The sequence below is a fragment of the Sciurus carolinensis genome, chromosome 11, assembly GCF_902686445.1.
Source record: "Sciurus carolinensis chromosome 11, mSciCar1.2, whole genome shotgun sequence".
Taxonomy (NCBI): domain Eukaryota; kingdom Metazoa; phylum Chordata; class Mammalia; order Rodentia; family Sciuridae; genus Sciurus; species Sciurus carolinensis.
In genome coordinates, this window is record NC_062223.1 from 6,451,530 (window position 1) to 6,472,233 (window position 20,704).

The 20,704-nt window shown below is 63.2% G+C and overlaps 1 protein-coding gene across 1 annotated transcript in view; it reads left to right on the plus strand.

Annotated features, from left to right (window-relative positions):
• Shank2 (SH3 and multiple ankyrin repeat domains 2) overlaps positions 1-20,704 on the plus strand; it is a 422,358-nt gene that overhangs the window by 184,026 nt on the left and 217,628 nt on the right.

The window sequence follows — 20,704 nt, forward strand, 5'->3', positions numbered from 1 at the left end:
CTTGGTTGGGTTTGTAGAGTCCACGCCCCAGATGGGCTGCTTCTGGGCTCAGAGGGATTTTTCTCCTGGTCCTCTCTGGGATCCCCGTGGGCTCTGCAAGGCCCTGGACCTCCCAAGGCTTGGTCCCATCCTGTACCCCAACAGCTCAGCATGTGCACCCCAGATGGCCCCTTGTGGGTCTGAGGTCTCTGCCTCCCCAGGCAGGGCCAGAGGCTCCCCAGCACCTCTGCGTGACCTTCTGGGTCAAGGAGCTTTAGCTACTCCTTGCTGGCTCTGGTAGGAGACTCAGGCCCCGGAGGTGACCTGTCCCCTAGTTTGTCCTGGATCTTGAGGAAGCCTGGGCTCCGTGGAGCGCGGCCCTGCCACGCTGTCCTCCTTGGAACGGACGCCGGCTCTTCCTGTTCCTCGGCTGCAGCCTCCTGCCTGACCTCTGTGGGGCGCTGATGCAGTGCCCTGGGCCTTGGCCTTCCGGTTCTGGGGAACCTGTTCCTCCGCGTCAGCCTGGAGGTGCTTCAGTCAGATGCTTCCTGTGGCCGTGATGTGCACCATTAAAGCATCTACACGGGAGGCTTTTTCCTTACTGTCCGCACAATCCGGCACCTTCCAGGTGCTTCAGGAATAGCAGGGCGGTGGGCTGCCTGCCCCAACCTGGGGCGGCGCCTCTGAATCGGAGCCTCCTTCAGCCGCGCAGACTCAACCCCTGCCAGTCCCCCCGGTCACCCTGAGGATTCCTCCATCCAGGTGTAGACTGGCCTGAAAAGGTCCTGCTCCAGGACAGCGTGGGGGATGAGGCAGACCTGGAGAGGAGGCGGGGAGGCCGCCCGGCAGGGTGCGCGTGCAGCAACCCGGAGCGCGTTACCCGTGGTCGAGACGGGGAAGCACGTGTTTCACCGCAGCTGAGAATCGTGTTTGAAGAGAAGAGTGCGGTGACGTCCTCTTGCTCCAGCACCACCTGGAGGACAGCCAGCCCCGCAGCCGACGCCCGCCTGGCACGAGGCTGCTGTCGGCCTGTCTCTTGCTTCCGTTTTAATCTGGCCACCTGGATGCCAGGGTGGGAAACCTCCAAGGGAGGGAGCCCAGGAGCCTGCTGCTCAAAGCTGACCTGCGCAGGCCTCTCTCAAGGGCTCACTTGCCCTCCGTTCCCGTTTGACAGAGAGGGACCCTGAGGCCCCTGCTGGATTCTGTCCAGCAGAGGGTGACGCAGGATCCATCCCAAAACCAGGCCCCCTGGCTCCTACGCAACCTTCTGGGGCCCTGGCCACTGGAGGGAGGACCTTGGGGCCACTCAGCCTTGTCCAGGCCAGGAGCAGCCACGGGCGGCAGCCGCGGGCAGGGTGCAGGGAGCCTGGGCTGTGGTTTTGCCTGCTTTCCCTCCTCCCCTTCAGGCCCCGGTTGGCACCTTCACCGGGCACCCAGCCTTTCAGAGCCTGAGTCCTGGCCCTTTGCAGCAGTGACTGCAACCTCCGGCTGCCATGGCCTCCCTCCCACACTCTGCTCCTCCTGAGAATCCTGCCCCCAGCATTCAGTCCAGCGAGGCTGCAGACAGAGGTCTGAGCTTCTTACCGGGTCTCCCTCCCAGAGCCCTGGAGTTTGCACCCCTCATGGACTCCAGACAGGCTGGCATCTGGCTGCCGCCGGGGAGAGAAGTCTGGGCCTCTGGTTCTAAACACGAGCTTGTACCCAAAAGCTCATTCCAGAGGGTGGTGTGTGTCATTGCCTGGCTGCAGAGCACGCCCCTGGAAAATGGGTCCCTCACCTGTGTACTCACGAGGCACGGGGGCAGGACTGGATTCTGGGGCGCTCCAACTCTGCTCTGCAAAACAGGCCAGGGTCAAATTCTAACAGCAGTGTGGGCCACCTAAGTCCCTCTTGGATGCTTTCAATGCATTTAGAACATTGAAGGCCCTGATAAGTCCTGCATTAATTAATCAATGCTTCGTACAGCCTGGCATTTCCCATCCATGACTATGGCGTACACCGCCTCAAGCATCTCCAGGGTCCCAGGGAACTCCCTTTGAGAAGTGGTGCTCAGCCCACAGGGCCACCTGAGGAGCAGCAGGCTCGGCAGGGGTGCCAGGCCAGGTGGAAGGCAGCCCGTTTGGCCTCCTTGGGGTGCTCAGGGAAGGAGTAGGAGAGTCAGGTGCCCCCGCCAGGCTGGAAAGACGCCCTCCTTGCAAATCCTCAGGTTCCTGGCAGCTCAGGGGCAGATTCTCTCAGCCCATACTGTAAGGCACAATTTGATAAAAAAGGAACTGGTCGTTGGTATTTAAAATCAGGAGATTTCACACAAAAATCCGGGGTTCTGGCTTCTTTTTTTAGGAAGCAACGATAATGTTGCTGTAACTGAGATGGTGCTGAGAGCTGTCTGTCCCCAGGGGACCCGTCTTCTGTTTTATTGGCCTGGGCTCCTTCTGGCAGTTGGGGTGCAGCTGGAAGCACACCTCCTGGCCAGTCATGCCTCCCAACAGGACAGAAGCCACCTTGCTGCTGCTGGCGCCCCCCAAGCCCAAGCCGCTCTCATACCTCTGGACCCCAAGTCTCTGGCAGCCAGGCAGCCTGGAGGAGGGGGTCTCCTGTCTCCCCATGGGGACATTCACCTGGTCCTGCCCCAATCTCTGGCCCGGGCTTTCCTGGGCAGGCCCTGGGCAGGAGGCCAGATTTCGAGGGCCCAGTGGGCGGGCTGCCCCTGGCAGAGCCGAGCCGAGGCCGTGGGCGCGTTGGCATGGTGGGTGCTGCTTATGAACCAGGGCTGTGAGCTGAATTAATCAGGCAGCAACTGGGGCCGGCAGCTCGCGGGGTGGAGAGGCGCCTTCCCGGGGTGCTGCCAAGTGCAGGGAGTGCTTGGGCCCTTCTGGGCCGTCCCCTCTCCAGCACAAGTCACGTCAGTCGAGAATGCCGCGGTGGGCTGGGCACCCCCTCGCCGGCTGGCAGCCAAGCACGCGCCCCTATTTTTAACGCTGACAGCAGATCCTGGATTGACGGCTTTGCTTCCTGGCATTTCTTACTTGCTTAGAAACACAGAGGGGGCCCTGTGGCTGCCAGGCCCCCTGCCGACAGGCTGCACTGGGGAGCCCCGCTTGCAGCCTCATGGAAGTCCCCCGACAGGAGGCCTGTCGGCCAGAGCGGGCAGAGGGCTTGGCCTCCCGGGGGCCCAACTCACCACCACGGCACAGCCGAGCCCCTGAGCACAGGCCTGGGCCTCGGTTTCCCCAAGGCTGGCTAGTGAGTTAGGGTGGGGGTCCCTGCCCACTGTGTGGGTCTGCACCCCTCGTCCCCAACACAGGGATCTTGTCTGGGGAGGGGACATGCCCAGCCCACTGAGGGGGACCCAGCCCCTTCAGTGGCTGCTTTTGTGGACACAGGTGAGGTCCTCAGCACCCCGAGGTGCCTGTGTCGGGCTGGGTGGGGCTCACTGCCTGCCCACAGCACCCTCTGGAGGTCGGGTCTGTTCCAACCCCTGGTCACAGATGGCAGGAGGGACAGCAACGGGGAGGACACTGTGGAGCTCAGCTCTTCCCTGGGGTGTGGCCTCAGGCAGATTGCTACACCTCTCTGAGCTGAGGGTGCGTCCTAGGGACCTCAGGGAGGGTGTCGCCACCTGCCTCATCAGGTGCACGTAGCATTGGGTCTACTGGTGTTGGCCATGCCAGTGCACATGGGGTCCTGGGGCCTGGGCTCTGGACCTGTGGACAAGTGACCAGGGCTCTTCAGTGCTGTCCTCGTCATCGTTAAGAACAGATGGGTGACCTGGTGAGACAAGGTCTGCGTTTCCCTGAGCCCCAGCATGGTGGTGCTTCTGTTTTCTGCCCAGGTGGGAAGGCCCTCCCCATGACCTTGCACCTGAGCTGGCTCCCCTGCCACCCGCGGCAGGACCCTCTGCTGTCTCGCGGACACCGTGAGCTGCTGTGGCCACAGGCTCTTCCAGGACACATGGGCCAGTCAAGGTGGCTCCGGGGTGCCCAGGTGGGCTGCTGTGCGGCCCCGGTGCCCCGAGCAGGCATCCTGGCTGCAGCCGAGCGGTGCCAGCACCTCCTCTGTCCGTCTTCGCAGGCGCAGGCGGCGGGGACGTGCTGTCTGCCCTTCACTGGGCTCCGCCTGCTTCCTGGCTCTGTAATTATGGGAGATGTGGATCCATTCACGAGGGGCCTCTGTTGGATTCCTAATTTCATGGGCGTCTCTCTCTTTTGATCACACAAGTCCTGCTTTTATTCGGACCCAGTTTCCTCTGCTTTCCCCCAGCCTGGGAATGGGCCCCTGAGTGGCTTGGGGTGTCGTGCACACATGTGGTCTTCCTGGTCCCTTAGGCTCGCCTGCCCGCCCCGTGCTCGCACGGGCCCTTACCGCCGCCCCAGGAGGCAGCCCTGCCTGAGTGCCGGCTTCGCCAGAGCACAGCCGCTTGCACGCTCAGAAAGCTGGGCAGGAGGAACGTGCGCACTTGGTGATCCGGAAGGAGTCTGCTGTGGTCCACTTTATTTCTCTGCATTTTGCCAGATGGAAAAGCTTCTGCCTCTGAGTATCCCTCCAGGCAGGCCCCACTGGCGCCCGCCGCAGCAGCAAGCACCCTGGCGAGTGCCCGCGAGTCTGGTCTCTCTGAGTTTACGGCCCCCGGTTGGCGCTCATTTTCTTTATTTCTCATTTTAGAAAAGAATTTCATTTTACGTTTTAAGAGAGAATTTGCTTCGATGGCTTGGTCCTCTGCCTCTCTGGGGGAAAGCAATCCACCGAGTGTGTCCTAGCTGTAGAGACTCCTGGCGCCTGGGCCTGGCAGTCCCCTCCGGGAATAGAAAAGCTTAGAGAGGTGGCAGCCTTGCGGGAGGAGGACCAGGCTGCGTGGGGACGAGCCAGGGGCAGAGCACACCTCGGCTGGGCCCTGAGGACCTGGTCCTGGGGACAGAGGGCACGGCATGCACATCAGTGTGTGACAGACTGCAGCAGCAGGGCTGGGCCTCGTGCTGGTGCTGGGACAGGGCAACCGGCAAGTCTGCCCCTTCCCCAGCCTTGCCCTGCGCGGCTGAGTCCCGCCCGCAGTGAGCGTGTGCCGGCCTGAAGGTGCGCTCCGGGACTTACACCTCCTCCGGGTCCAGGAGCAGGGGAGGCTGAGCGGGAGGATTCTCATCCTCCCCCAGCCGGAGGGGACAGGAGTCGGGCGATGGCCACTCCGGGCGGCAGGGCAGCCCCGGGCTCCTGGAGGGAGGGCAGGCTGGTGCCTTGAGGCGGAGCCTGGGGGAGCTGTGCCCGCACGCAGGGCTCCTGAGTCGAGGGCAGGCCGTGGGGAGGGCTGCCCAGGGCGCCCCCACCTGGGCCTGGGGCCAGTCGGGGGCCATGCTCCAGGCTGGGGAGGCAGGAGACGGTGCAGCCTCTACCGGGAAGGGGGTTCACAGGCTCTTGGACCCGCTCTGACTTAATCGCCTCTCCAAGGCCCTTTTTCCAAACACGGTTACCTTAGATCTCGGGGCTCCAGAACTAGGGGTTTGGGAAGTGACCTAACTCAGTCCACAACACCCTGTCTGTGAGCCCTCAGCAGGGGCCACCTGGCGGGCCATCCTCCCCTCACAGGCCTCTCCATTCCCCTCAAGTGGCCGCAGCCAGCCTCACTGACTCCTGGCCACCGTTGCCGGGAGTCACACACCCTGGACATCTGCCGGGCTGAGGCCACCCAGCCTCTGCTGGGACGTGGCAGCCCTCGCCCTCTTGGCCTCCAGCCTGCTCCTTCCTGCCCCCCTCCGGCCCACTCGGGTGGCCATGGGCAGCTTTGCAGAGGTGTGAGACTGCGTTTGGAATCAGTGGCACCAGGTAAGGCCACCCGGAACTTTAAAACGCTTGTGCAACACCCTGAGACTGGGCATGTCCTAACGCATGCCCCACGAGGCGCCAGGCTGGTGCTACCTTGTCCCTGCTTGGCTGGGACAAGCAGGACTGAGGATGCTGGAGACCAAGCATGGGGCCCTGGGGTGGAGACAAGCCAGGACCTGCCCTTGTCCTTCAGGAGCCCAGGGTTAAGGGGACAGAGACACCCAGAGAGGCTGGCTAAGTCCCAGGATCCAGGAGAGCTCTCCTGAGGGGGCGTGTTCCAGGTGGGAAAGGCGACTGCGACGGGTGGGCATGGGGCTCGCTGCCCAGGGTGGTGACTGGCCAAGACTCGCGCCAGGGCGGATGTGAAGGGCTGTCAGGAGAACATGGCACCACACTGCTGGACATGGGGCAGGGGCTGGGGTCAGGCAGGAGAAACAGGAATGGGCAGGTCCCCTACTCTGTGGGCTGGAGACTGGAACCTGAGTCTGCAGGAGCAACTGGCCCAATTGGTCAGCACCCTGGAGGCCCCTGAGGCTGCCCAGAGAGGCCCGAGTTCCAGACCCTTCTGATGCTCCTGGGTCGGTGATGGAGCAAAGGTGGAGTCCACGGGTCAATCCCAGCCCCTGTGGCCTGGCTGTGTGATCTTGGGAAGACACCGAGCTGCTCTGGGCCTCGCAGACCTCGGGCACGGTGGGCAGAGCAGCTGCTCCGGGTGGCCAAGGTGAAGGGGCCCGTGAGGCACGGCTGGGGCTGCCCTGGGCCGGCATGTCAGAGGTGGCCCTGCTGCTGCGGGTTGTCCCTGTGGTGATGTCTTTTCATTTCCACATGCTGCCTCTTTTATCCCCCTCTGAAGGAGATGAGAGCCATTGTCCCCAGGAGGTGTGGGTGAGTCCCGTTGGTTGGGGCCCTGACCTGAGGCCCTCGAAGTCCCTCCCCGGTCCCGCTGCCAGCAACAGTCCTGCACTAAAAATGTCGAGGTGTCGGGTTCTCCTCGGGTGCCCCTCCCCAGAAGGGGCCCCCTGCGTGCCCTGGACTCCTGGGTTTGTGGGAGAGCGCTGACCCCCTTGGTCTCCACCTCCAGCAGAGCCCTCGGGACTCTGCCATCAGTCCCCAGACCCTCTGCTCTGCCCGGGGGCTCCTCTCAGACCAGGGTCCTCCCCAGAGCTGTCAGGGACCTTGGCTTCTGCAGAGGAAGAGCAGCCCGCCCCCTTTGGCCTCTGGGAGCGTGCCCAGAGGTGGATGCAGCCCGGCCAGCCACGAGGGCCCCGCAGCCTCCTGTGCGCGTGGACCTGAGGTAGTGGTGGACGTGAGGTTGGGGTTGGTGTGGCGTCCAGCGGCGAGTTCATGCCCTTCCTGGCCACTGGCCAGCCCCCATAGTGCGCTGTCCCTCCCCGTGCCCCTCCTGGACTTGGGGGCTCCTGGGCTGTGGCGTGACTGGTCTTCACTCTCCCGCCAGCTGGGCGCTGGGGGAGGTTGGCGTGGAGGTTCAACCAGGCACCGAGCCTTAGTTAGTTCCTGAAATGCGACTCTGCCTTTGGATCCACTGAGCAGGGTGCTGGGCACCTCCCAAATCTCCGTGGACCTTCAGTAGGTTTGGAAAATGGAGGTTTCCCCTTCGCCCTGCCCTCCCCTCCAGCCCCGAGGTCCTCCCAGCTGCAAGAGCTGCTTCCTGTCTCCATAAACCTTCTTAAGCAGACTCTGCTCCTTCCCAGCAGAAGGGAGCGGAGGCCCAGGAAGGCAGCCCTCCGCCCTCCCGCCCTCCTGCCCGCCTGGGCTCCTGGCTCACGTGCCGGTGGAAAGCCCTCCCCTGCTTGGACCTGCTGGCCCTCTCCAGGGAACACACTGCTGGACACCACGCAACTGAGCACAGGAGCAGGCCAGAGCGGCTGGGCCCTGCCCTACCTTGCCCACTTGGTGCCACGTCCCCACCCCAGGAGCCAAGGGACCTTCGAAGGGCTTCCTGTTGTGCAGGCTGTTTGTCCCCCAGGGTGAGAAAGCCTCCTGGGTTGGGCGGCCTGCTTGATGCCGCGTAGGGAGGCGTGGAGCACCGTCACCAGGACGCGCAGGGGCCCAGCACCTCCAGCCCCTCACAGGCAGCTCCCGGCAGATGCCCTCCTGCCCGTGACGGTGACGAACTGGGTGAAACGCCTCTAAGCACCGACAGTGCTCCTGGGTGTTGGCAGGCAACCGAGAAGTCGGCGCTCGGGGTGCTGGACCCCGTGGGCCCACGTCTGCCAGGGCTCCTGACGCACGAGGGTCTTGCTGGGCAGAGGAGTCCAGGGTGGAGGTGGGGGTCAGGGCTGCCTGGATGACTGGCAGCAGAGGTGGGAAGTCCCGGAAGGAGGAGCACCCCAAATCTGCACCTGAACTCCCCACGTCCTTGACAGGCTCCTGAGCTGGCATGCGAGGTGTGGGTTCTGGTGCCAGCGGGAAGCTGGACGCCCGGAGCCAAGGGGAGGTTCAGCAGCACCCACCACGGGGAGGCAGGGCGGAGTGCAGGCCCGCCAGGTGGAGGGGCCTCCACAGGCCCACCGGAGGGGCTCCGGAGCCAGAGTCCCAGGACCCAAGCCCCGCCTTCCGGACGGGGTGCCCTGCCAGCAGGGCTGCTTCCGACTGGAAGAGCTCGTCTCCGAGGAAGAGAGCGGAACGCAGAGCCTCTGCAGCAGCAGACAATGTCAACACGGAGTCAGGAATCACTGCACAGCAGGACCAGCTGGCCTGTGGCCCACGGGAGCCACAGCCGGAGAAGCACATCAGACGCCCCCAGTCCACGTGGGCTGACAAGGGCCCAGGAGAACCAGAAGGAGCATCCACCAGCCCCGCGCGTCCCGAGTCTGTGTCGTCCAGAGCACAGACGCCTGCCAGAATCTCCCCCGGGCCTCCCTCCCAGAAGGCCCAGTCACGGGGAGGGAGTGGCGGGAAGAGTTCTGGAAACAGACGCTTCAGATAAAGGGGCAAATAGGGCTGGTCACTGAGTCCAGGGGAGGGATCGCCCTCGCTCTGCTTCCTCATTCGCTAGATGAGCATCTGCGACGTCTGGGCGGGAGCTGGGCTCAACGTCAATGATGAAGGGGTGACGACGGCAGACTTAGTTCCTGCGCGCGGGTTGCACACATTCCACTGGCGGGAGAAAGATGGCACAAGAGAACTCATAAATAATGTGACTTGAAGGGAAAAGATAAAGAGTAAGGAGGGTTATTACATTCAGTCCCTTTCCATTGTTATAACAAAATACCTGACACTGATACTTTATAAAGAAAAGAATTTAATTTATCTCATAGTTTTGGAGTTTTGGAGGCTGCAAGTCCAACCAGCTCCGGAGAGGGCCTCATAGCTAGTGGCATCTCCATACAAGCGTGTGTGAGACGGATCACTTGTTGGGACAGGGAGCCTGAGTGGGGAGGAGCCAGTCTTCTTGTGGACAGCCCCTCTCACGGGAGCTGCCTGGGGTCCCCAGAACTGGGTTGATCCTTTCCCAGGACAGCGCCCTCAATATCCTCATTACCTTGCGGCAGGGGCAAGGGCCCAGCGGTGTGCTGAGAGGGAGCCGGGTGACGGGGAGTGTGGGGAGCAGGTGCGGCAGGGTGATGGCGCGGGGCCCGAGAGGCCTGTAAGGGGAGAGCGGTGCCGTCAGCCGCGGGCGGGTCTCCTCAGTGCCCACTGCTTTAAAAAGACTGAGGACCTGGAGGTCTAGGCAGCAGAAACGTGTTGGTCCCAGCCCGAGGGAGGCCGAGGCCCGGGTGTGCAGGTGGTCACTTTCTCTGTGTCCTCACCTGGAGAGGGTTGGCTCTCCAGGCCACTCGCTCCACAGGGGGCCACCCGTGACCTCACCTGACCTGATCGCCTCTAGCGTCCCATAGCCAGGCGCCATCTCGTGGGGGACGAGGGCTTCAACATGCGTTTGGGGATGTAAGCCTTCAGCCTGCAGGACGCGGTCACTCTGGCTGTGTCGCGTTGCCGTGCGGGGGCTGCCGCGGGCAGGGAACAGCACAGCCCCCAGGGCCTGTGCAGCCCAGCCACCTCGGTGTGGTCCTGGCCTTGCAGTGTGGCCAGGAGGGTTGTGGTGGAGGCAGACACAGCTCGAGGGCAGCTCACGGAGAAGCCCAGCAGCGCGGTCGGGGCCCAAGCCCCCAGGGGCCGCCCCTGGGCTCACCCACGGCAAGTGCCGCTCCGTGAACACTGCCTGCGTGACCCGGGCCCGTGGGCTCCCGCTCCCTCCTGCTGGCTGCTGTTCCGGCCTCCCCCAACGTGGAGGCCAGGCTCCGTGCCTCCCTTCCACCCGGCTGCAACCACCAGCCCCAAGCAGTGCTGGGGCAGCGCTGTGGCTTTCAGCCCCTCCAACCCAGCAGGCAGGGCCTTCCCCACTGTCCAACCCTAAGGGTGGTGAGCTGATCCTTGAGTGGACAAGAGGCCATGCTGTGGGAGGCTCAGCTCTCCACATGTGGCCCCGGGACACGGCGTCCTGCTGAGGGCTTGGAATACAAGGAAGGCCACCTCGCAGGGCCTTGTGTCTGGAGAGGGCAGACCTGCTCTGCACAGGAGGGTGCTTAGCTGCTCCCTGCCCTCGCCTTAAAGCCACCTGGCCCAGGCTGCTGGCCGGGGACCCTCTGAGGCCTCACGAAGCCTGAGACCCAGTCTTCAGAGTCCCACCTTGGGTCGGAGACCGACCTAGGCGTCTTCTAACCCCACGCTCAGATTCGCCGTCTCACAGTGATCTGGAAACGGAGCTGTCCTCCGGGCTGGCCCGTGGAGAGGGTGGCTGGCACCGTCTCGGCTGCTGCGGCCCAGGCTCCTGAGGGCCAGTGATGCGGTGCCACTGCTGTGCTGCCTGCAGGCGGCCCCGGGAGCGCGTGAGTCCGAGGTCTGCAGGGACCTGGTGACGCCCGCCGCCTGGGGGAGGGGCTCGCAGACCGGCCCAGGGCTCGGACGTCCATGTCAGCGTTGCCCCGGGGCCTCAGGTGGGTCTGAGTCCCATCCAGGAAGAGAGGGGCCTGCAGCAAGGGGGTGCCCACCCAGCCCTCGGTCCTGAGGGTGCAGCCCGGGGCGGGAGCCGGACACACTCTCTGTGTCCAGGAGGAGCTGGCCCTGGCCTCGGGGGCTGAAAGCAGACCCTCGAGCAGACACAGCCAGGTGGGACAGTGGCCGTTCCCAGGGTGAAGCAGCAGATGTGTCCAGGAAGCCACAGGCCCTGGCCCCAGAGAGTCTCGGCTACAGGGCTGCAGGTGAGACTTGGTCACTAGTGCGGCCATCCATGAGACGTCAAGGTCACCTGAAGCCCAGGCGACCTCAGGGCAGACAGAAGGTCCAAAGCCAGGTCCCACTCCTTACCAAGCCTCTCTCTGAGCCGCTGGACCCTCTTCTGGCCACTAGGACAAGCCAGACTGTCCCTCAGCCAGCACTGTCCTTGGAGGGTCTCAGGAACAGCCTCATGCTGTCCTGGAACAGAATTAGGTCTGTGGTCACTCTGGCAGCCCCTCCCCGCACTGGGGTTCTGCAGCTGCTGGTGTGTCTCCCCAACAAGAGGTCGATGGCCGCGGAGGCGCAGATCCAGACCTGCCCCATCAAGGGCGCTTCGTGCCCAAGCACTGCGCTCAGAAGCACTGAATCCCCAGCACCATCGCCTGGCTTGCTCTGTGCAGTGCGGTCCAGAGACGGCAGTCGGGGCATCCCAAGAAAGTCAGCGCAGGCGCCAGCTGGCTGCCATGTGCCCCACCTCCCGCCTGCCCTGTGGCGCCTCCCGGGAACTGTCCCTGCTCGGGCTCCGGCACGGCCCAGCCGTCTCTTCCTGGTGCACACCCACGTCCCTGCCGGGGTCCTGCACCAGGCCCTGCCCGCTGGCCCCACATCCGCGCCCAGGTCTGCTCCCGCCCGGTGACCCGCGTTCCCCGTGGGAGGGCCGATGTTCTTGGCCAGCCCAGGGCTGCCCCAAGGTGACCTGCCTGCCCCCCACCGTCAGGGCAGTGCGTGCAGCCTGGGGTCCTGCTCCAGTGCGTCCTGGGGACACCCCACCTCTCTGAGGTCAGCCCGCCTGGCCACGGCCTTGGACCAAGCTAGTGTCAGGAAACTGGAAAGTAGGACGTTCTCAGTTCCTGACCCGGCCTGTGGCACACAGCCCGTGCTGGGGACTCTGGGCGCTTCCCAGGAGCAGAGCCACGCGCCCCTCAGAGCCGCGAGCCCCTCAGAGCCGCGAGCCCCTCAGAGCCGCGCGCCCTGCCACTCTGCCACTCAGGGACACTCCAGGAGCACAGCCCCGGGCAGCCCCGCCGACGGGCACTTTCCACACGCCACAGACACCCCCTGGGCGCAGAGGGTCCGTGTTCCTGCCGAGGCGCCTCTTGTATCTGGCGTTATTTATAAAAGCATGATTCATTCGACCATCATGGTGAGGCCAGAATGCGGCCGACTGAGGTTTAAGCTGCGGCATCCACGGTCGAGGCCGGGAAGCAAGGCCTGCTACTTTGGATGTGGGGGGTGGGCTAGAGGAATCCGGTGCTGTCCCCACCTGCCCTGCACCTGCCAAGCTGGCCTCAGCCCAGGCTCCCCACACACTCCTTTCCTGGGCTGGTGGGCCACTGAGACCCCTGGAGCTTGGTTCCTTCCCCTGAGCTCCGCTGGGCTCCCTTCTGGCCAGAGCTGCCTTCCTGAGCCAAAGTCAGGGACACTCAGGTCCTGCCCACTTCATCAGCCAGCCTCCTTCCCAGCAAGGGACCCTTCTGGTCACTGGGGTGTCTGGTGTCGCAGCGTTCTGTGGGGGAGCCCAGGGACAGGCTGGGGGCCCTGCCTGGTGTCCAGTGGGATCCACCCCACACGGGCTGCTCCTTGGAGCTGCGTGCAGCACCATCGATGGCACAGCCTGGACACTGTTCCACAGCCGGGGGCCGTGGCCGTCCCCCTCTCACCCCAGCGCCACCCCACCCTGTGCTGTGTCTGACTGGCCTGAGCCCAGCTGCAGGAGACCTGAAGGAGGGGCCCTGGTGTCCCCCCAGGAATGCAGCCCTGCTGGAGTGGGGAGCTCTGCAGACGCGGCAAGGGCAGGGGACACTGGCCTGAGGACGTTGGGGCAGCTGGCTGTGTCTGGGCACGAGGCCCACTTGGTGTGTGTGGCTCTAGGTGGGTGGGGACAGAGAAGGGTGACCTCTCTTCAGATGGCTTAAGTTCAGCTGGAGCCAGCACTGCCTGCGGGAGCGGCTCAGGACCCTCTGGGAAGGCAGGGGAGGACCCCCGCCCGACTCCACAAGGACTGGTTCATTCATTCCCAGAGTGTGGGGGAGCCCCCGCCCCACGTGCAGGGTGGAGAGGAGGAGCGGGCCTGGAACGCTGAGGACCGGCTTCTCCTGACCCCAGGAAGTGCCCTGAGGGCGGGCTGCTGCCCCGGGGCCCTGAGAAGGGGTCTCTCCAGAGCCACCGTCTGTCGCACAGGAGGTGACCCCACCGAAGGCAGCAGGTCCATTCTGACAGACCAGAATAGGGCAGGTGGGGGCAGGGGCAGCCTAGCCAGCCAGCCTCACGCAGACTTGTAATCAAGGGTACTTGGGGCTCAGGACAGGGCGCCGCCCAGCCTCTGATTCTCCCCACGCCTGCATTAGGCAGCATCTTGGACGTCCCTCTTTATAAGTGAGGAACAGGCAAGAGAGAGCATGTGACTTTCCCAGGGTCCCAGAGCTGGGACTCTGCGGGACGGTCCTGCCCCCAAGCCCTGGGCACACCGACCTCTTCCCTGTACGCAGCAAACTTGAGCCCAGGTGCTCACAACCAGGGCTGGACTCAGTCCTTAGTCCCGCTTTACAGGTGGGAGACGCAGGGCTGGGGGTTGCCTAAGCAGCCAGCCTACAGGACAGAGGACACTGGACTCAGTCACGCTGGACCTGCTCATGGATGCCCCGGCCACCATGAAGCCACCGCAGAGGGATTGGGCTCATTCGCCATCTCAAGCGGGTGATGTTTTTGAGACCCCCTCCCCCGGCACGCCCGAGCCCACAGGCTTGTCTACAGCACCTGGTGCCGCCTCCCTGATGGGCTTCAGAGTGCTGGAATGTTCCAATGTGCAAAGAGCCGTTTTTATACAAGAAGTGAAGTTATTTTCAGCCTGTTGTCAGGCAGTTGTCAAAGACGTGGAGAGTGGAGGGCTCGGGAGCCTGCAGGGGCTCTGGATGGGCAGGGTCACAGACGGGGACGGGGACTGTGCAGGCTCCGGGCCATGGTGGCTGCAGTGCGGGACACACCAGCCACCCAGGGGCTGGCGCTGGCGCTGGGGGAGCCCAGGGCCACTGAGGGGCCAGGCTGGGAAGCGGTGGCTTGGGGCGCGTGTTGACTCGCCCCCTTCCTCTGGACACGCACGGCTTCGGGGCCTGTCTCTTCATCCCCTGCTTTCTCATATGCCCGTGGACGCGGAGCAGTCCCTGACAGAAGCTGCTCAGCTGCCCGTGGGGTGGCCGGCGGCTGGATGGGTTCACATGGAGCTTCTTGACCCCACTCTGTGGCCAGTTGGCCAGCGCTACCCCATGTCTTGTAGGATGAAATCCAGGAGAAATGTGGCCTGGCCCCAACCCACAGGAGCCTACAGGGCCACTGTTGGTGACACCTGGGGAGGACCCTGCTTGGGGACAAAGTCAGGGAGCAGGGAGGTCTGGCTCCTCTAGGACCCCGGGCCTCAGGTGACCCCACAGAGCCCTGCAGCTGGCCAGGCAGGCAGGCCCAGGAGCACCCCGGGGCCATGGGCGAGTTGCTCTGGAGCAGGAGGCCCCGAGAAGTGGCGTTCCTCACCCTGAACCCTGGGTGGGTGGCTGTCCCGAGGCCTCTGCGTCACTGCCCGGCTTCCTCAGTAGCCTGGCTCAGTGCCGGGAATCGGGCCCCTGGTGCCCCACTGGGACAAGCAGGTGCTGGGGACAGGGTGGCCTGCTGTCCCCACAGAGCCCCGGCAGAGGAGCCGCGGCTCAGGCCAGACTGGCGCACACGGCGCTTATCCACGGAACAAACCCTCTCCAGCCACGCAGGCAGGGTGTGGGCGGTGGGCACACCCCCGGGCCAGGGGGAAGAAAGTGTCCCCAAAGGCCACTCCCCACAGGTCAGAGATAAATGTTTCCTCAGATGAAAGTGGCCAGGCACGGGGCAAATGTGCCCCGTGGGCACAGATGGCCTGCGAGTCCAGCGAACTCTGCCTTCTGTCCTGGCCACCATCAAGCTAGTCAAGGGCAGGAAGCCAGCAGTGGATGGCCATCTGGAGCCAAGGGGCAGGAAAGTGTGTGTGGGCCCAGGGCCACGTCACCTCTGGGCAGGGCCACCCTGCCTGCTGGACACCCAGGACCACGGGTGTGGAGGAAACCCTGTTGCTGGGGAGGTTTGAGCAGAGCACACCAGCCACGGTGCCAGCCCAGGAGAGGACCACGTGCCCAGCAGGACTTCTTGGGGTTCACACGAGACCCCACAGCGAGCTGCACGGGGTCTGATGGGGTCGTGGCTCCCAAGCTCCGCGGGTGGCTTATTCCGCTTCCTGTAGTGTGGGTGGGACGCGCCCTCTGCTTGGGAGTGGAGCTGCGGGTGCTAAGAGAAGAGATCTCTGGCAGGGGGCTGTTGGGGGTCCGTCGTCCCCTGCCCTGCCCCGGGTCACTGGGGAGGGGATGGGCCCGCTGTGTCGCCACCTGCTGTGCCCCTAGGTCTTCCCAGCACATAGTTCACCACCCAAGGGGCGTGGGGAAGTGCGGGGGTCTGGGAGGCAGGGGGCACCGGAAGGAGGGCGGCTGTGCTGCAGAGCCGGCTCCTGGCCTGCTCTGCTCTGCTGGGATGCTCCTCCTCTCCTTGCTGGCAGCCCGGGGCCCAGCTCCCTCCACGTGGGAAACGCCCTCGAGGAGCAGATTCCACGCAGGTGCTGGGGCCACAGGCGAGGGCTGCCACCACGCCTGCTGGGGTTTGAGGGCCTCTGGTTCTGCCCTGACGGGCCCTGTCTGTGCTCCGTGTTCTCTGCCCTCTCCCCAAGTCAGCCAAGGCCCAGGGGAGGCCGCTTCTGCATGACCTCTACCCAAGGTCAGCAACAGCTGGCAGGCCTGGGCATGAGGGCTGGCCTCTGGCACTGCCAGCCCAGCAGCATACACACTCTCTATGCCCTGCCGCTGGCACAGGTGGCAGCGCCAGAGCAGAGACTGGCATGGGAGCTCGGCTTGGGAGGATATCGATCGCAGGCAGATGGAGTGAGCACTGAGCGTCGCTGGGTCTCCCAGAGAGTTTCCTGGGCCCACGTGGCCAGGCATGTGACCGGCTGGGGCCCCCACCTCTGCAGAGGAGCGCCCTTGATGCAGGACTCTGTGGCTTCTCCGCCCAGTCACCCAGGGCTGACCAGCCACAGTGGGTAGAGTACCCGCAAGTGCACCCTTCCCCAGAGATACACCTTCAGCTCCTCCCAGGTGGGACAGAGCAGCTGTGTCCCTGTGGGTGACACCGTGCCTCTCACTGAGGTTGTGGGAGCTGGCGGCCTCACCCCAAGGCCCAGGGGGCTGCACGAGCTCGTATGGCGCTTGGGGGTGGGTCTGGCCTGGAAGGGTGGTTTCTTCCTGGGCATCTTGGAGTGGGTTCTGCCTGGGTTTTGTAGGCAGGGCAGACTGACACGGCTGGTGAGCCGTGAGTTCACTGGGAGACGGTGTCTGAATGCTCAGCTGTCTGGAGGCTCGATCTCAGCGGACCTGGCAGTCTCTGCTCCCCCAGAACCCGGGGTCCGCATGGCGCAGCCTTGAGCATCCTGCGAGGGTCTGCCAGCCTTCTCTCCTGCACCGCCATTTGTGTTGACAGTGTGTCGGCCATATGGAATTCAGCTCCAGCCTTCCAATTGGTTTTCTCCCCATCTCCTCGTCTCTTTTTTTTTTTAGATTTCGGAAGCAGTTCTCTTAGCAACCACAAAACGCACACTTAATTACAGCCCCAGCAGCAGATGCTTCGGGTGGCAGAACCTTGCCCCTGGGATATTCCATGGGGCTTCAGCAGGCCCTGCTCCTGGTGTAGGAAAAACTCACTGTCCCACCCGTGCAGGGCACAGCAGAGAGCAGCAGTCCCTCTGTGGTTGCTGTGGTTGGAACTTCCTTAGCGTGGCCTTTCGGGGGCGATCCTTGCTTGTCTGGCAGGACTTCTGTTGGCATGCAGATGCCAGCGAAACCTGGGAGGTGGCTCTGACGAGCTCCTCTCACCCGCTGCCTGGGATGGCGTGGTCCGGTCCCGGGTGCTCTGCAATCTCATTGTTTTCTTATCCTGCTTAAAAAAAAAAAAAAAGAAGAGAAAGCAGCAGCAGGAGGGGCGGACTCCTGTTTATTCCAGGGTCATTACCACAGTGTGAGCCAGTGACGGGCTCTCTGTCTGATTCTTTCAACGGAAATATAGGTCATGTTCAGAACCCCAGAATGCCGGCGTGCCTGCACGGTGCTCGTGGCTCTGATGGGCGCCCCGCCTGGTGCTTGGATGTTTTCTTCCTGGACTTTCTTACCACATCTGTGAGCTGGCAAACAGACTTGGCTTTTTCTTTTAAATTTTTTTTTAAAAAATAGAAAAGCACAGTGCATTATATTTAGCCGCAGGCGCGCGGAGCGCCCGGCACCAGCCCGGGTTTCCTTGGATAACACAAATGCCTCCCCGCGTTTCCTGGCCGCCAGCTCGCGGACGCCCGCCCGTTCGCGTTAACCCTGTGCGGGGCGCTCCTGGGGCCGCCCCGCAGCAGCCGAGTAGCACGGCCCACATGACGGACGCCGCCAGAGGTAGCCGGGTCTGAGCAGCCCCAGTCTACGCACAGTTGGTTCCCAGCTGACAGACAGAGTATGGGGTGGGCTTTGTCACCAGCACGCTGGGTCTGGCATGCCCAGCGATGCTCAGGAGCGCACAGTGCCCAGACGCCCGCCGCCGCTCCCCGGGTCCCAGCCGCTCCAGCACCGAGGGGCCGGGCTGTGCGCCTAGCCTTCCTCCCCTCCGAGAAGGTTATATAATGAGCGGACCACTGCCAAAGTCGGAGGAAAAATGAAGTCTTTGTTAAATGCCTTCACAAAGAAGGAAGGTAAGGAGGGGCTGCCGGGAGCGTGGGGCGGGGGACCACAGCCTTCGGTCCGGGGACGGGGACTTCCAGTTCCTCCCAGGACCTCCCTGCTTAGTCCAAGTCCTGCAAGGGTATCATTGTTTCTGGCTTGCGGTACCGTTTGGCTGTAGTTGTTCTGGGAGATTGACACGGTTGAAGGTGCCTTTTATTCTACTGTGTTTCTAAACCACCAGTACTTGCAGAACTGCGTTCCAGAATGTCCACCCGTGGGGACCGTGCCGGAGGGGGCACGCTAAGAACTAAGTGCTAGGAAGATCAAGGAAGTTTTGAGTCTGGGCTGTCCGTTACCTGAGGGCTGCTGAGCGCCTGCCCGGGAAGGTCAGGGCACATGGCCGCTGCCCCAGATGGGCAGGTGCTTCCAAAGCCACTTCCCCGCTCCCCTTGGCCACCCTGGCTGGCAGTGTCATGAGTGGATGGAGAAGCCGCGTGGCAGACTTTAAAAGTGCATACGCTCTTTGTCATTCCTTGGGTGGCTTTTTTATTGTGGGGAGAAATGTATAAATAAATGCATGTAAGACAGCTAAGAAAATATCCACCCACCGGAGTTTGCAGATTGCCTGAAAGAAGGAAACAGTTGGGTGGAATATTAATCATTTTCAGACAGGAAAAGAGTTATTTTTAACCCTTTTCACAAAAAAAACCCCATCATTTCCATGGATGGTTCCCATCAGACAGGGTGCTCTCCTTCTTAGGAAATCAGAAGGTTTCTGCAGAGGTCACTTTAAAGAAATTAGGAAGGTCCTCCCCAGCCCCAGCTCATCACAGAATCAGCTGGAGAAACCTCAGTGCTCAGGAAGCTAATTTAGTGTGAATTTTGGTAATTAAGCAAGACAATTTTCATTAAAATGCTCACCCTAATGTCACCTAGGTGATTCCGTGTGAGTAACTTGCCTGGTCTTCGGGGGGAAGACGTGTACAAAAATGTTCTGGCCACTCCGTTCCCAAGCCCCCCGGGCTGGCTCCACGTGGGCCCAGGGTCTCAGCCCTCCCCCTTCGGACCCATTCCTGGGAATTTATTTGAGAACAGCCTTTGCTTATATTCATTTTCTCATACTATTCACCAAAATTCACCTTCCGGGACTTGAATTGTGTGATCCGTGAAGAACGGGAGACTTGCAGCCCGGGGGCGATGCGTCAGGTGACTTCTCCATCTGTTCCTGTCTTCTCTGGACTCTCCTTTCCTGACGAGTGGATCTGGGCCACCGCAGGACTCCCCCAGATCCCATCTCGTTTCCAGTAAGGGCCCATTACTGGGTCAGAGAAAGTTATGGGAGCGTCCCCAGGCACGTGGCTCTGCCACAGGTGCCTGGCCTCCTGCTCCCGGGGCCACTCAGGGTCCTCTCTGTGGCCAGCACCCACAGGTGCTCCCGGAAGCCCAGCCCCTGCTGTGTCTGCTGGAGCTTGTGGTCTTGCTGCCAACAGGGTCGGGGGCCTCTCACCCCAGGGGCAGCAGGTAGCCGCCGTCTGAGGCTGCAGGATCTTCAGCCCTCCACACAGTCCGTCACCCGGCCCTGGGTCTGGCATCTCTGAGGTCCCCAAAGCTCCCAGCGCCGGCTCCTCCTGCAGAACCTCAAGACTGGACTCCAGTAGCCTCTGCCTGCTCACAGGAGAAGCACCAGGGTGACTTTCCCTCCTGTCCAGCAGAACACCCCCTGGGTGGCCTGGCCCAGGTGTGGCCCTCCTCCTAGATGCGCCGTCGCTCCCAGCAGCCTCCTGCTCCGGGGGATGTGCCAGCCTTCCCGTTCCTCCTCTCTCTGGCAGGCCTGGCTGACCTTTACAAATCCCTCCAGTGGAGGAAGTAGGAGGGGGCTTGGCGTCCCTGCTGGGGCCAGCTGCTCCCTCCAGCCAAGGGCTTCCCCCTGGTCAGGGCCCTGACCCGACCGGCCCCTCCCAGCCGCCCACCTGTTCTGAACTAGAATGCCAAGTCCACCCTGTGTCCCCAGGGACCTTCTGCCATTCTGTGCAGCTGGCCTGGCTTGTCCCAGTTCTGTTTCCCTGGGACTTCCTGGCATCGTGGGAAGGGAGGAGGGTACGGTGGACCACAGCTGTCCCAGGAGAGAACTGCCAGCCCCACCTCTGTGCCCTGGGAGCTCCGCCTGGACCTGACCTCTGCCCATGTTGCCTCTGTCCCCCTTGACCTCTCCCAGGGCTGCTGTGTCCCCTGTGGACCCTGCCAGGCCACCTCTGTCCCATCCGAGTTCTGCCAGGCTTCCTTTATCCCAGTGAGCTTTTCCGGTCCCACCTGTGTTCGCTGTGAACTCTGCCGGATCCACGTTGGCCCCTCTGAGCTCTGCCAAGGCCACCTCTGTTCCCTTGAACTCTGCCAGGGTCACCTTGTCGCCATAAGTGGTACCAGGGTCACCTCTGTCCCTTGTGACCCCTGCATCCAGGGAGTGAGGGGCTGGCCACTGGCCCTGTGATGGGCAGGGCCACCCTCGGTGCCTCTGATGAGCCTCACGGTGCTCTCTGGCCTGGAGCAGCCTCGGGCAGGGGACATCCAGCCTGTCCTCAGCCACTCATGGCAACCCTCTCCTTTGCGCTAAGGTCCCTTCCCTGGTGGGCTCCGCGGGAGGACCATGTGGCCTCTCGCTTCACACTCTCCATTGGCAGGATGGCAGTGCTGGTCGTTGGCAGCACAGACCCTGTGACCAGTAGAAGGGCCGCAGGGGCATCGACAAGCTGGGGTGGTGCCCAGCTTCCTTGCTCCCGGGCTGGTGGCATCTCTGCCCCTGCGGCCTGGAGGTCCCATCGTGGGAGGGCTGCTTCCGTTCCTGCTCCACCTCTGAGCCCCTGCAGGCGGCTGCAGGGAGGCCACGGTCCCGGGGTGCCCCGGGCAGTCCTTCTCCG